Below are 16,377 nucleotides of genomic sequence, written 5' to 3' on the forward strand. Positions count from 1 at the left end.
GCCCAAAACATAGCTCTCCTCAAAATTTTAGCCCCATCTAACAATCCATGTGAGCTCATCATCCAATCTTTGTTTCTGGTAATATATTCATTTTGTGAAGCAACTACATTTTATATTGCTTTATAGTTGATGGCCTCCCCGATGCTCCTCCCCGATCCATTCCCGCCCCACCCGACCATCTCCTTATCACCGCCCTCCTCTCCCATATGGCTCATCGGTGTAAGATCCGCCGCACCACAAATTGTCGTGTTTGTCCATCCATCCATCAAGATCCTCCCCTGCCATCCACCCATAGCCTTACCTCGTGTCTAGGGTTTTGGTGGCCTTCACCTTCGAGGTTGCTCGGATGGCGCCGAGGCTAGAAGCCGCCAGATCTATCACCGAAGAAGCTGCGGTTCCCTCATTCGTCGATCCAAGAGGGTAGAAAAAATTAGAAGTTATAAAAAAAATGGAAAACACAATTACATGAGCTGGATTTCTATTGGTGGAAACATTTGTACCACGGATCAATGACGTGGCACATATCCATCCATCCACCTATCGAACCCACATATCCATCCATCCATCCATTCATCTAGAGAAAAAAAGAAAAGGAAAAAGAGCCCGTGAGAGAGAGAGAGCTCACCCAGCTCCACCAAACGCCACCTCCCTCTGTGTCTTGTCTCGTGACCTATCCTCTCCCCTCACGAACTCCTCTCCCTCGCCGCCGCCACCTGCCTTGTCTGCCTATTCTGGCCAGCTACGGCAACAGGAAGCATTCCCCCGAGCGACCGACGCTCGACGCCTCCTTCCCTTCCGGCCAGCATCTACCCCCCCCCCCCTCCCCCCGCGTGCGAGGTGGCTAGCTAGGGTATCGGCCTGCATCCCTAACAGACCGTGCCCCCCTCCCCTCATCTCCTTCGCCCCTCTCGTAGCACCACGCTGAAGGGCCACCCGCGAGCGCCGCAGATCTAACATCGCGCGTCTCTCATGCGCCTCATGCCGCCATGCAGATGTCGACGACTTCTTCGACAGCTGCGACCCAGGTGAGTTGCCCCCTAGATTGGATGGACTGGGTTGCCGCCGCCGGGCAATGGGATCCGGACGGGCGGGGATTGACTGGATCGGCCTGGGTTTTGTCTCTCTCTGCCCGCAGATAAGGGGAACCTCTGCCTCTGCGGCCACCCCTACGGGACCTGGGAGGTGTCGCTGCCAGCGGAGGAGGTGCCGCCCGAGCTGCTCAAGCCGGCCCTCGGCATCAATTTCGCTCACAACGGCATGAACCGTCGCGACTGGCTCTCCCTCGTCGCCGTCCACTCTGACTTGTGGCTCCTCTCTGTCGCCTTCTTCTTTGGCGCGCCGCTCAGCACCAACGAATGGTAATTTCACTGCCTCTGCCCCTCCTCCTCCATTTCCCAGTTCGATTTACTCTTAGCTTGGTGCCTTGGACGATCGGGAAAATATTTGCTTTAGCTTTGAAATTACCTATCTGCCCATGAATAAATCCATCCTCGCTCTGCTGCTGCTAGTAGTACTACTACTACTATCTCGCAATTATTTACTGTGTCTGAAGCAAAGTAAAAATGCTCTCACAAGGAATCCAATATTAGTAGTATTTTTGTTTTCTCACCACCGCAGATAATGACTGTTTCCACTCTGCAGAATGTTCGATGTTTGGTGCTTGCATAAACCCATCCAAGACCTTACCACCTTCCAATGTGCGTGTTTCTCATGTGGATTTTCAGAGCTGAAGTACACAAATGCCATGCCGCATTCTTAAAGAAAATGTTCATCTTGGAGTATCCCGGTTTGACTATTGCCACATATCCCGGAGCATTGTTGATAAGCAAAATCTGGATGGAACTTGGGTGATGAATGCAAGTCTTGTTGAGTACGTAGAGAGGACAGTGAGATCAGAGAGGTCACGGGCACCGGACAGACCAGTCTATCTTGTTGGCGAATCCATCGGAGTGTGCATTGCTCTCGTTGTGGCGGCACGGAACCGAGACGTCGATTTGGTCCTCGTCCTAGTCAACCCAAGTCTTTCTTCCATCAACCATGGTTTCTGCATTGCTCTGTTCTTTCTTTTGGTGACAGTAACTTCTTACTAACCAATCTGTATTTTTGCATCTTCAGGGACATCTTTCCACAGGTCACAGCTGCAGTCTCTCTCAGCATTCCTGGATTTGGTCCCTGGTCCATTCCATTTAAGCACCCCACAGTTCCTAAATTTCCTCACAGGTTTGGCACCATCTCCATGAACAACGAGCTGAATTTTAATATGGATATCTGCTCGCCTTGTACTAGTTTTAAGTGAGAAGAATAACGATCATATATAGAGTGTCAAATCAGTGATCTATTCAAAAAAGAACCAAATCATCAGTGAATGAAAATACAACATAGGCATGGTTTAATTTTGTATGCAATTAGTACTCATATTGTTTTCACCTTGAATGTTAGGCGATGATGAAAACGATGGTGTCTTGCACCAAAGCACGTTCGGTGTGTTCGACAAATCTGTCCAGGAGGTAACATCAGATATCATATCACACACAGCCTTTGGAAGTAGCTACAAGTTAGGAATGGAAGCCTTCTATGCCCAGAAAGAGCTCCAGGCAATCGCCATATCCAGTTTAGTTTAGTCCCTCTGTGCTGTTATGATGCTTATGCTACATGGTACTGAGCTGGCGCACAAATATCTAGCACAGTGACACCAGAAAGGCACATCCTACACAGAATTTGTATGTGTTTTCATAGCTTTCGTGTTCTTCGTATAAATAGTACCGCAACTTGATATATGTCCAAATTAATAGACCACAATGTTGTAAGACGATGATGGAACACAAGGAATTGTTTAGCTATTTTGTGCCACAAACATATTGTATGCCTATTGCTATTCAAACTCTTATCTTCTTATATCCTTTTGAAGTGTGCATGCCTACATCGTCTTCAAAGATGAGCAGTGTGCGCGGACAGCTTTATCTCATAATATGGCACAGGTGTGTTCCTTGTCTTACAAGTTACAACCGATAAGAAATTACTTCATAAAGCTTAAGTACATGTTTAAGAAATTTCTGTGTCATGTCTTATATCTAATAATACAATATACATATATCTGAAGGTCAGGAGGCCGGGTACGAGCGGCGGACGCTGGGTGCGGCGCCCGCGCCTCTGCGGACAGCGGCGGCGGCGGCCCCGTCCGCATCTGCTTTGCGCCGTCGCCCACCGGCGGCGCCAGCACCGCGCTCTTCAACTACCTCTTCACGTGCTCCACAGGCGGCAAGTTCGTCCTCCGCGTCGAGGACGCCGACCTCTTGCGCTCCACCAAGAAGTCTGAGGAGGTCGTCTTCACCGACCTCTCCTGGCTCGGCCTCAACTGGGACGAAGGTATTTACCATCACCCACATTTCACCCTGGCAGGGTTCTTCTGAGGTGACCGAGGGATACTTGATGACTAGAGTTTAAGAACGAACTCCTACTCTGGATTGTGTTTGCTTATTCAGCTGAACTAGAGTAGTTAATCACTAGAGTAGCAGAGTATAATCTGTTACCTGCAAATTGGTGTGCTCATATCTGTACCGGTTTAGGCCCGTACATTGGTGGCGATTTAGGCCCTAACCGCCAGTCAGATCGCAATGTTGTGTACAAAGAGCGTGCCCAGAAGCTAATGGAGTGGTGCTGTTTATCGATGCTTTTGCTCTAACGAGGTATCTCGATCTCATCCCGATCTCATCCCAAGGTACTGGAATAAGATGAGGGCTGCGCTCTGAATTGTTGGTGATTTTTCAGGTGTACCGTTCAGGAAGAACTCTCGCGAGCCGAGATACCGCGTGGAGTACCACCCCGTCGATTTGCCATACCACCCGGTGAGTGAGTAGTTGACTCCTGACGAGTCCTCATTCTGTTCTTCCAGCAGCAGGAAAACATGTGTTTTTCTTCAGTTCTGAACTCCTGGGTTTAGCGAGTAAGAATTCAAGCCAAATAAGATGACATACTACCAAGAAATAATAATCAGTCCATGACATGTTAAATGTATGTAACTAGCTAAGATCCCAAAAGAGTGGGGAATGGCAAGAGGAACTGCATATCCTCTGTTTCTCAAACGGGGGAATATGTTACTGTATTCACATGTTTCTACTAAGTCATGTGTATCCCATGCCATTGTCTTTTCCTGAATTTGGGTCTTTCTTTCACCTAAAGTCCTTGCTGCAGAGGTTGCTGTTCGACAAACCTACTTCCTCTAGCTAATTGTAACTGTTAACGAAAGATACTTACTGTTCTTCTGCAGAAGAATGGCCAGGAGTCTGAACCAATGAATGACCATGAGGGGAGACATTACACATGCTACCTACTAGTCAAAGAAACCAAGACCATGAAGTCGATTGTCCCACAGAATGCAACCAATGTTATCATAGAAAGTGAACGGAAAGTTTACAGTCTGCTATGCTTGACTACAGACATACATTTAAGTTCACCATACTGAAGTTCATATGGCTTAGGTGTAGTAGTGCAGTAAGTCCTTAATTCAGCATTACACGTGTTCAAGGAAAAATTATAAAACCAACACATAACTCTTGAAACAAAAACGATGGAACATATCTGATTTATCTTTTCTGATTTGTTTGTGAAACTGTAGACACGAGTTCGTGTCTGTTTTCATGTGCTTTCTTGTGCATATCAGCATATGTTTTCTAGCCCTGGAACAAACAAGCATATGATGATTTAATTATTTGACTGAATCTAGACCGTATAATAAGGTCCAAGTAGTGTATGCTTAAGATAAATTTTGGAGTGCTTACTGCCAAGTATTTGTTTCAAAAATCACCCGTCAACATCTAAACTCAACAGACTTAGTTTTGCATTTTACAAAATATCAAAAATATAGAAACCATTTGATGATTTTGCAGACCTGACGAGGTGGAGAAGAAGGACCACCGGCTGTCCGGCTCCATGGTCCAATACACCATGGACCTCCAGCCCCACATTAGCTGCACCCCCCCTCTCACCTCGAGAGCGACAAGGTCTTTCTTCTCCTCCCCGAAACATGCATCTCTCTTTTGCTGATGACAGATCCCATATTCTAGTAAGTGTTGTACAAATTCATGATTTTTTCAGTGATTAGAATGAGTAGAATAATTGAGGAAACCTCATGGTGTTGGTGTATACGAATCCATCCATTAGATGAGAGTAAAGCCAATCTGAAGAGCTTGATTCAGTTAGTTATGGATGAGCTTCTTGTCTGATTACGAGCATCCTTTTTGTTCTATTGTACAGTAGTATGTTTTTCTATACTACTATATAGCGTATCACTATATAGCGTATCAGTTTGAACCAGACATTGAAATACTATCCGGCCATTCACTGGCTTCCATCCAGCGGCCTACAGTGCTTGGATTTGCAGCTACAGTGGCTCTGGGTGCCATCTGGGTCATTCCAAAGGCAGCCATGAATTGTCATAGAGTCAAAACTATTTGGTTCATTCTACATGCAGTAGATACTATGTTATTCTCATTTTTAGGAACTATAATTTAAGAATTTTGGGTGTGGATTCCTCTTGTCCCGTGTGACAGTCACATAACTAATTGAACGCATTAGCAAAACTGCAGAAGAACAACGACCCTTCTACTTGGAAAATATATAAGCTTTAGTAAACCAACAACTGAATTACCACCAGGTTCCTGAACCTGGCAGCTCATCTACTAACCATTCATGCTTTTTCCAGAAATTCAATCCATAAACTTGCTACTTGAAAAAAGAACTAGTATATTATGCACTCATCATTCTTAATGTTTTGCTCCTCGTGGCATTGTAACACATTGATCATGTTTACTGCTACTGTATTTTACTCCTATTTTCAGTTAAATGCTTATTTTCAGAAAAGTTCCTAAGAGTGTGCTTCTGAATTGCATTTGTAGGAGAAGGGCCATGCCTATGCGACTCCCTCGGGCTGGGCTGGTGCACCTTGGGCTGGGGCTAGGTTGGATCAGCTCCGCCTGGGAGAAGTTCAGTAGTGCCTGAGTGGCAAGGAGAAGGCCTGGGTGCTGATGTGTCATTCTATTGTGCAGATGTGTTATTGTTCTATTATGCAATTCTATTTGTTCTTGCTATATTCCTGTGTAAGGAAATGTATTCAAGAGATGACTTATTGTGTTATGTAAACCTGGGAGATGTATTATGTGATGTTATATGATGGATGATTTTAATTTGACTTGGATTTTCTTGACTTGAATATGAAATATTGTTGGATTTAATATTGGACAAATAATTAGGCTGAAAAGGCCCAACAAATAAAATGAAACCAAAAATAAAAAAGACCAAAACTGAACTGGACCAAATGTATTTGGGCACAAAAAGGCCAGGGCCCAAATTATAATGACAAAAAAATTCAAAAAAAATATACTAAAGTCCCAAAAAGAAGCCCAATAAGAAAAAATCCCAAAAAAATAAAACTAGCCCATGTGATCAATTGAAATGGGTTGGGCTGATTTCAACCATGACGTTTTGATTTCGTCGTAATTTTGCCACGTAGGACTGAGTTTGATTGCCAACGACAATTTGGGATCGTCGTAAAGGTTACGATGATCCAGGAATCATCGTAAAAGTTACGACGATTTTGATCAAAATGTCGCTGATGTTCATTTGTGACGCTCCGTTTTCAACGCTTGGTTTTTCGTCGTGATATCGTTGTAAATTAAAAACCTTGATGATGTAGCGACGAAAAAATAGCGTCGTGTATGAGCTTATTCCTTGTAGTGTCATTTCAAACGCTTTTCAATTTCATGGTTTTATAGCTCAAAATAATCAGTAAATGCATGAAAATAACAAATGAAGTCAGAAAGGGTTATAAATTGATGATGTGGCTTTGAATGGTGCATTTTTAACACAGAAAAACTATGGAGTTCAAATAAATTCAAAAAAATGAAATCCCTTTGTAACAAACGAGTTTCCATATGAAACCCTGATACTTCGAAAGAGATTGTCCGATTTGTACACGAAGTGCATCCAATTTTTGCCGTCACCCTTTCAAAATTCTCGCACATGCTATGTAGGTGAAATGATGATACCATGCCAACTTGGAACCTTTTGAGAGTTCATTTCAAATGCTTTTCAATTTCATGGTCTTCTAGCTCAAAATAATCAGTAAATGCATGAAAAATAACAAATGTAGTTAGAAAGGGTTGTAAATTGACGATGTGGCTTTGAATGGTGCATTTTGAACACAGAAAAACTATGGAGTTCAAATAAATTCAAAAAAATGAAATCCCTTTATAACACACGAGTTTCCGTATGAAACCCTAATACTTCGAAAGAGATTGTCCGTTTTGTACACGAAGTGCATCCAGTTTTTGCCGTAACCCTCTCAACTTTCTCGCACATGCTATGTGGGTGAAATGATGATACCATGCCAACTTGGAACCTTTTCAGAGTTCATTTCAAATGCTTTTCAATTTCATGGTCTTATAGCTCATAATAATCAGTAAATGCATGAAAAATAACAAATGAAGTCAGAAAGGGTTGTAAATTGATGATATGGCTTTGAATGGTGCATTTTGAACACAGAAAAACTATGGAGTTCAAATAAGTTGTAAAAAATGAAATCCCTTTGTAACAGACGAGTTTCCATATGAAACCCTGATACTTCGAAAGAGATTGTCCGTTTTGTACACGAAGTGCATCCAGTTTTAGTCGTAACCCTCTCAACTTTCTCGCACATGCTATGTGGGTGAAATGATGATACCATGCCAACTTGGAACCTTTTCAGAGTTCATTTGAAATGCTTTTCAATTTCAAGGTCTTATAACTCAAAATAATCAGTAAATGCATAAAAAATAACAAATGAAGTCAGAAAGGGTTGTAAATTGATGATGTGGCTTTGAGTGGTGGATTTTGAACACAGAAAAAACTATGGAGTTCAAATAAGTTCAAAAAAATGACATCCCTTTGTAACACACGAGTTTCCGTATGAAACCCACATACTTCGAAAGAGATTATCCGTTTTGTACACGAAGTGCATCCAGTTTTTTCCGTAACCCTCTCAACTTTCTCGCACATGCTATGTGGGTCAAATGATGATATCATGCCAACTTGGAACCTTTTCAGAGTTCATTTCAAATGCTTTTCAATTTCATGGTCTTATAGCTCAAAATAATTAGTAGATGCATGAAAATAACAAATGAAGTTAGAAAGGGTTGTAAATTGATGATGTGGCTTTGAATGGTGCATTTTGAACACAAAAAAAACTATGGAGTTCAAATAAGTTCAAAAAATGAAATCCCTTTTTAACAGACGAGTTTCCGTATGAAACCGTGATACTTCGAAAGAGATTGTCCGTTTTGTACACGAAGTGCATCCAGTTTTTGCTGTAACCCTCTCAACTTTCTCGCACATGCTATGTGGGTGAAATGATGATACCATGCCAACTTGGAACCTTTTCAGTGTTCATTTCAAATGCTTTTCAATTTCATGGTCTTATAGCCCAAAATAATCATTAAATGCATGAAAAATAACAAATGAAGTGAGAAAGGGTTGTAAATTGATGATGTGGCTTTGAATGGTGCATTTTGAACACAGAAAAACTATGGAGTTCAAATAAGTTCAAAAAAATGAAATCCCTTTGTAACAGACGAGTTTCCGGGACTAAAGATCCAGCGAAACCACGTGGCGTGACGCGCAAACACGTGGCGTGCCGCATATGTTATTTGTCCCGGTCCAGGACAAAAACCGGGACTAAAGATCCAGCGAAACTACGTGGCGTGCCGCGCAAACACGTGGCATGCCCCATATGTTATTAGTCTTGGTTTTAGATACGAACCGGGACTAAAGGATTGCCTATATAAACCCTCCCCCTCCCACCCCTCTCCTGTGTTCTTGGGCGTTGAGGTGTGAGCATGCATGCCATGCTCTTGCCACTCTAGCTCATGCATATGAGAGAAGAAGAATGACGGCTGTTGTTATGGGGTTCGCTCTTCCTTCCTCTCCTTGTGCTACATATTTGTTATGCATTAGGGGAAGAAGGAATAGCGGCCATCATCGACGGTCGAAAAATCAGGTGAGGGAGTGTCCACCATATATGAGAGAAACTTTAATAGCAAAAAGAATTATCATAAAATAAAATTAATAAGTAATTATAAACAAAATAAAATAAAATAAATAAGTATTTTGTTGTAAGTAGAAACAAAACAAAATAAGCTAACTAGCACTTTGAATTTAAGTAGAAACAAAAAATAAACAAAACAAAAAATAAAAGAAAAAATAATCAGTAAATGCAACTAAAGTTATCAAAGTATTTTATGTTAAAAATCATTAAAAGCAAAAAGAATTTTCATAAAGAACTTTTTTTGTTAGAATCTTTAATGGCAAAAAGAATTATCATAAAATAAAATAAATAAGTAATTAGAAACAAAAAAATAAAAAAATAAGTATTTTGTTGTAAGGAGAAACAAAACAAAATAAGCTAACTAAAAAAATAAACAAAACAAAAATAAAGCAAAAAACAAAAACAAAAATAATGGAAAAAAAATAAAAAATAGTTGTTTCTCTCCACGTTGCATCCACGGCGGAGCTTATAAACAGGCTCGGAAGCCCTTCGCTTGGCGAGGTGGGACTAAACATTCAACCGCACCACGGCTGTGGCAGGCAACCGGTACCAATGCAAAAAATAAATAAAATAAATAAAGCAAAAAAGAAAACAAAAAAACTGGGAAAAAAATAAAAAAATTGCCACCAACTCGGCCACCACGGCGTGAGTACGACTAGAAACCCATCCATGGCTAGGATTTAGGCCCGCAGTAGGCCCAGAAGGCCCATCAGGCAAAGCATTAGCAAGTAGGCCCGTAAGCCTGCAGCGGAGAGGAGCTTGAGAGGGGTGCGACAGTGGGGCTTATAAACCACTGCGCGCCCCTCTCAACTAGCGAGGTGGGACTAAACTTTGGCCGCGACGCGGGCACCACAAGGGCCTTTGGTACCGGTTCATGGCACCAACCGGTACCAATGCCCCCTTTAGGCCCGGTTGGTGCCACCAACCGGGACCAAAGGTCAGGTCCCGGTTGGTGGCACCAACCGGGACTAAAGGGGGCATTGGTACCGGTTGGTGCCACGAACCGGTACCAATGGCTTTGCTATATAAGTCAGCAGTTGTGAAAATTTCGTGAGTTTCTTCGATTCCTCCGACGATGCCGTGAGGCTGCCTGAGCTGGCCGTCGTCGCCCCTGCCCCCGACCACGCCGCCGTTGCCCGGACCGACCACACCGTCGTCGCCCCTGCCCCCCGACCACGTCGCGCGCCCTCGCCGTGCCTCTACCGCGCCCCTACCCGCCCCGTCGATGCCGTCGCCGCCCTTTGCCCCGTCGAACGCCATCGCCCCGGCCCCGACCACGCCGCCGTCGCCCCTGCCCCGACCACGCCGTCGTCGCCGCCCTCTACACCGGCGCTGTGCCTCTCCTTGGTCACCCTGTCCTCTCCTTTGTTCATATAAATGATGATTTTTTTTGCATTTTTATAAAAATGTATTTATGTATGTATGTTCTCTCTGCATATAAAAGTTAGATTTTTAGTACATTTGGGTACATTTTAGGTTAGTTTTATCTATATATGTTCTCTGATTTAGTACATTTTAGGTTAGTTTCATTTTTAGAAAAGTTTTCTAGATTTAGGAAAAGAAGGAAGAGAAGGAAGAAGGAAGAAGGAAGAAGAAGAAAAAGTTTTATATATGCAAAAGTTACATTTTTAGAAAAGTATTATATATAGCTAGGAAGATAACGAAGAAGAAGAAAAAGAATGAGAGGAGAAAAAGGAAAATAAGAAGAGGAAGAAAGGAGAAGAAGAGGAGAGGAAGAAGAGGAGAAATAAATAAGAAGAGTAAAAAGAAGAAAAAGAAGAGGAGAAGAAGAAAGGAATAGAGGAGAAAGAAGAAGAAAAATAGAAAATTTCTATTTTTTTCTCCTTCTCCTTTTTCTTCTTCTTTCTTTTCTTCGATTGCTTCTCTTCTATTCCTTTCTTCTTCTCCTCTGTTTATTTCTTCTTTTGTCTTCTTATTTTTTATCGGGTATGTCGTTGTCGATATACCCCCTCCCGATCGAACTGCAACAGGAGGGCGGGGGGGGGGGGGGTCTACCGATATACCCCCTTCCCGATAACATTATTTTCCCATGTATATGTATGTTGCGTCGTTGTCGATATAACCCCCTCCCGGATAACTTCGACATGAGGGGCGGTCGATATATATACCCACTCTCGACCGTGATAAATTATACCACGGGAGCACCCCCCTCGGCCGTCTCGCTCGACCAAAACTCTCAAGGACATCCAATCCCTAGAGAAAAAACGATGTTGGTCTCCTACCCCCTCCCGCCGCGCACCTACCCGACAAACTCTCTCGAGGCCACCCAAATTTACCAAGTTAAAAGAGCGTTGTCGTCGAGGCCACCCCAAACCCTTGAAGCGTTGTGTCGAGGCCACCCCAAACCCTTGAAGCGTTGTCTAGGCCACCACAAACCCTAGAGAAGCAGCGTCGAGGCCACTAACATGATTCCTTATTGTGATTAGCTAGCTCGTTCTAAGTTTGCCACTAATATATATCCATCTGTACCTTGTTTGAATAATAATTGACATGTTGTAAATATTTGCTGAAACTATGGATCACTCCCGAGACGAAGAGGAAGAAGCGATGTTGGGGGAGATAATCGCACAAGGAAGTGATGTCATTGCGTCGTTTCTCAGAGACACCGATGGTCTGGAAGGACCGGGTGAAGAAGAGGGCTATGTTCATGATGATCTGGAAGGACCGGGTGAAGAAGAGGGCATTCATGATCATCTGGAAGGACCGGGTGAAGAAGAGGGCATTCATGATCATCTGGAAGGACCGGGTGAAGAAGAGGGCATTCATGACGGCTCCGTTGAGCGAACCGAGTCCGGCCAGGTATATATATATTAGTTAAGCCCATGCTGACTAGTTAATTGATGCATTCATTGTTTTCATATGTACACATATTAATTAACTCTCGTCTTTCTTCTTTTTTCTCTAGCCCTCCGGATCGACCTCAACTTCGGTAAAGAAACGAGGCCCGAAGAAAAAGTTGCACTCGGATGAAAGGTTTGAGATCACAACAATCGCGCGCGATGGCAAGCCGATTGAACCCATCCGGACAAGGGATGCATTTCGTGCTCAGTGCGGGGTTCTTGTTAGGTACAAGACCCCGATCAGTATCTAGCAATGGTTAAAGCCAAAGAAGGAAGACCCTGAGATGCCGACGTCTTATGTCTCCGATAAACAGAAAGAAGATCTTTGGACAACGCTTAAGGAAAATTTCAGCCTACCGCGAGAGGAGGATCTAGAGAAGCCAGTTAAAGAGGAATTGATCAAGTCTCATGCTCTTAAGAAGATGGAAGAACTATTCAGGAGGTGGAAGAATGAGCCGAAAACGTTTGTCGACAAAGAAGAGACACCAGAATTCACCGGCTGGTTTGAGAAGATCAGAGATCAATTGCCCGCATTTGTGGCCCACAAGACATCGGAAAAGAGTAAGAAGATGTCAGTGACAAACAAGAAAAATGCTGCGAAGAAGAAGCATCACCATCGCACGGGGTCAGGTGGTTACCTCAAAGCCCGACCTTTGTGGGACAAGGCTGAGAATGACCTGATTGCTAAAGGGGTCGAACCAGAGACATTGAGATGGCCAGACCATTGCCGGACTTGGTTCTTCGGGGTTGGTGGAACCTTGGACCCTGTATCAGGGGAGTGCATTTGGACGGAAGAGAAACTGCGAATACCCGTCACGAAGCTTCAACACTATATCGCCGTAGCACAGGAAGGTGCGTTCATTCCAGACAGAGAGAATGACGAGCTCACAATGGCCCTCGGGAATCGTGAGCACCCTGGGCGGACATGAGGCATGCCAAGCTCCCTTCCGTGGAAGGCTGGGTTTCCGGACGCAAGGGGTTACAAAACCCAGGAGAGGAGGAAGAAATTGGAGCATAGCCAATTGCAGGCGCTGCACGAAAGGGTACAAGGGCTAGAGGAACGAGAAGCAGATCGGAGCAAACGACCTGCCGAAGCTTCCCCTGAACATTGCTACCTTATGACGCAATGGATGACATTCAAAGTCAAGGCGGCTGTTGGATCTGTTATACCTAATGAACCTGGCTCAACCTACCACAGCCAGTCGATTCCAGAAGGATATGCTAGGGTGATGGTGGATCAAATAACGGAAGGATTTGAGGACCTTGAGCTTTACCACCCTACGGGTGAAGGGGAGATTCGGCTGGGTTCTTCTCTGAAGACTCTATGCCTATGGCAGAAGGAGCTCATCCACCTTCCGAACTAGACGCCTCCGCCTCCTCCTCCTCCTCCGGCGAGTCAGGGCCCACCTCATCCTCCATCTCCTCCTCTGCCTCCTCCCGCAAGTGATCAGGGCACTCAGCCTCCTTCTCCGGTGCGTGACGGCACTCCGCCTCCTTCTCCGCCTGCGCCGGCGCGCCCGAGCAGCCAGCTGCCTCCTCCTTCTCTGCCTCGTCAACAAGGGCTGAAGAGACCCGCCGCCGCTCCGGCTCCTCCGGCGCGTAGTCCTTCTCCTCTGCCTGGTAAGAAAGGAAAGACAGTCGCAGCCGCTCCGTCTGCTCCGACGTGTAGCAGTACAGCCAGAGGCAGGAAATACAAATACGGTCCTTCTCTGAAGCCTCTAGAGAAGTTACCATACGAGAGGAGCCCAGAGGAAAACGAGAAAATCGTGGAAGCCGAAGTGAAGAACTTCTTTGAAGGGGTGAAAGAAAAAAAACATCCACCTCCGGAGGAGAAGATAGATCCGGTAAAAGCAAAGCGTACTCTGGCTGCCCTGAAGAAACCAACAAAGTCTCCGACGAAAGGCAACTATGAGCGCATTATTACAAAGTCATTTATCGAAGTGCAGCGGTCGGGAAGTACTGTCACTGATCAAAGGTTAGCAGAACGACGAGCTGGGAAAAAAGTTGCCTAGCTCGGCGAACAAGCGAACCAATCGTTCCCCCTGCTCAAGGTGTCTAGCGATATCGTCGCTAATCATCCGGGGATCTTGTTGCTCGGTACCAATCCTGCAGATTACCTGCCCGATGATGCACATTTTGATTTATTGGAGGTGGACGAACACAAATACGTGTACGGGAAACCTCTCGTCAAAGATGAAAGATCTCTAATGACGATGATGCGAAGATTCCATGATTTGTACATGAAAACTTGCAAAGAGTCTGGGGGAGTAATATTTTGACGCTGGGAGTTAGAAAGGACCATGACCTCGTTGGACTTGAACTGTTGATGGTTCCATTTGAGGAGTTCTTCCCGTTTTTCAATCTAAAGGCCCTCGATAAATTAATGATCACTTTCTACTGCCTGTAAGTAGTACTAGTTCTGTCATTAGGTCTCTATATGTAGGTCAGCTCTTTCATTGCATGTATTTTCAATTATCCTCACTATATTATATGCAGATTGAAGATCGTTGAATTGAAGAAAAGACAAATCGGTGATATTGGGTTCATTAACACAAATCTCGTAGATGCATTTATGATTAAATCTCAGGCCAAAGATACCGAGGCCAACCTGCTACAATCGTTTGAATTGAATCAAAACAAAGCTATAATATTCTTCCCTTACGAATTCCAGTGAGTGTTACTGTCTTGTGCATATTCGGTTTCTCTTATTAGTCAAGGTTATAGTAATGCAATTGATGAGTTATGCATGCGTGCGCAACTTCCACTATATTCTCCTAGAGATTAAGCTTGAGCAGGGACTAGTAACCGTCTTAGACTCGAGACGAAAATATCCCAACGAGTATGCGGACATGACTGAAATTCTAGAGAAGTAAGTTAAATCGATCATTATCTCACCATATTGGCAACTTTGTTCATTTCCTGATATCAAGTAATTGTTTTCTTTGTCTGACAGGGTTTGGAAAAAATTCACCGCAAAAACTACGGGACTGCCGAAGAAGCTGCAATTTAGACACCCGAAAGTAAGTACTATAGTAGCATGTTCCACGCATCTCCTAGTGATTCAAGCGCTAGTTTCATCAATACCATTTAGCATGCTTGCTAACTATCAGTTTGATTGACCTCTATATCTTGTAAAGTGGTTGTAGCAGGAACCAGGGAATGATTACTATGGATACTAACATTTGCGAGTCCATCCGCCACGTGACCTGTGAGCGGGGCTACTCTGACAAACAATATGACGTGCGTAAAAAATAATATTCACAATTTTATTTTATTACCATCATTTGTGTTCAGTTTAATTTATTCATATATATGTATTGACCCCCTTCTTCAAATTAGATATATCGGATGCAGAATGAACTCCTACCAGCAGATCGTATGCGAGGAATTCAAGAGGAATTGGCGGCATTCTTTCTTGACCACGTGATCGCTAAAGACGGAGAATACCATGTGAACCCTAATGACTTGAATTTTAATTAGGAGTTTATATTGTAAGAGATAATTATATTGTATATATGTAGCCAGTAGCGTCGGATAGATATACGAGAACTTGTTGTTCGACCAATCTCTCAGAGAAGGAGAGGTGGTCGATATCACTTCTCTTTGTATGCATATGTTCATGACGATCTTCTGTTTCCTTTATTTGCTTATACTAGTTAGCATGTCTAGTCCTCTCTATACGTATAGTATGCAGCGTCGACCAAGCATGGAGATAAGAGAGGACACTTCTCTCTATTCATTAGCTAGCTAACACAATATATGAAACACCTAAATTAACCCCCCAAAACCCCCTAAACCCCCCTTTAAAAAAACCATCACCTGAAATGCTCACGCGTGGATGCCTTTTGGTCCTGGTTGGTGTCACCAACCGGGACTAAAGGCCCCCCTGCCCGGGCTTGCCGCACGGCCACGTGGAGGCCTATCTGTCTCGGTTCGTGTAAGAACCGGGACTAAAGGCCAAGGGCATTAGTAACGACCTTTTAGTCCCGGTTCCGAAACCGGGACAGAAGGCCCTGACGAACCGGGACAAAAGGCCTTTTTTTACTAGTGGATATTCAAAGAAAGGTTGTCGGATAGTCTCATTTTTGTGACAAAAGCAACAATTTTTGTTGCCTTGCCCGTGACGTTTAGCCAAGTTATCCATAGTTAGAACTACTACATGTCGTAAGTACCAAGGGAATATCTTAACTTTGACCAGCACCATAATTTTCCACAAGCCTTCGTTGGAATTGGGAACATCACAAGGCACAAGAGCAAGATAATGAGACTTCACCGAGAACACCCCACTAGGGGTTAAGTTCTAGCGAAAAACTGTCTTTCTCATGTGTGAAAACAGTATTAAGAAGTGGAGCAAGTAAATTATTCCAAGCTACTAATTTTTGCCTCACGAGGTCTCTCCTCCATTGTAACATCGGAGGGGAAGTTTGGAGGACGTGTGTC

At 43.9% G+C, this 16,377-nt stretch overlaps 1 pseudogene; it reads left to right on the forward strand.

Annotated features, from left to right (window-relative positions):
• The first annotated feature begins 2,442 nt into the window (after nt 1–2,442).
• LOC123398039 lies at nt 2,443–3,787 on the forward strand (annotated as a pseudogene).
• Nucleotides 3,788–16,377: the final 12,590 nt, after the last annotated feature.

The sequence above is a fragment of the Hordeum vulgare genome, chromosome 5H, assembly GCF_904849725.1.
Source record: "Hordeum vulgare subsp. vulgare chromosome 5H, MorexV3_pseudomolecules_assembly, whole genome shotgun sequence".
Classification (NCBI taxonomy): domain Eukaryota; kingdom Viridiplantae; phylum Streptophyta; class Magnoliopsida; order Poales; family Poaceae; genus Hordeum; species Hordeum vulgare.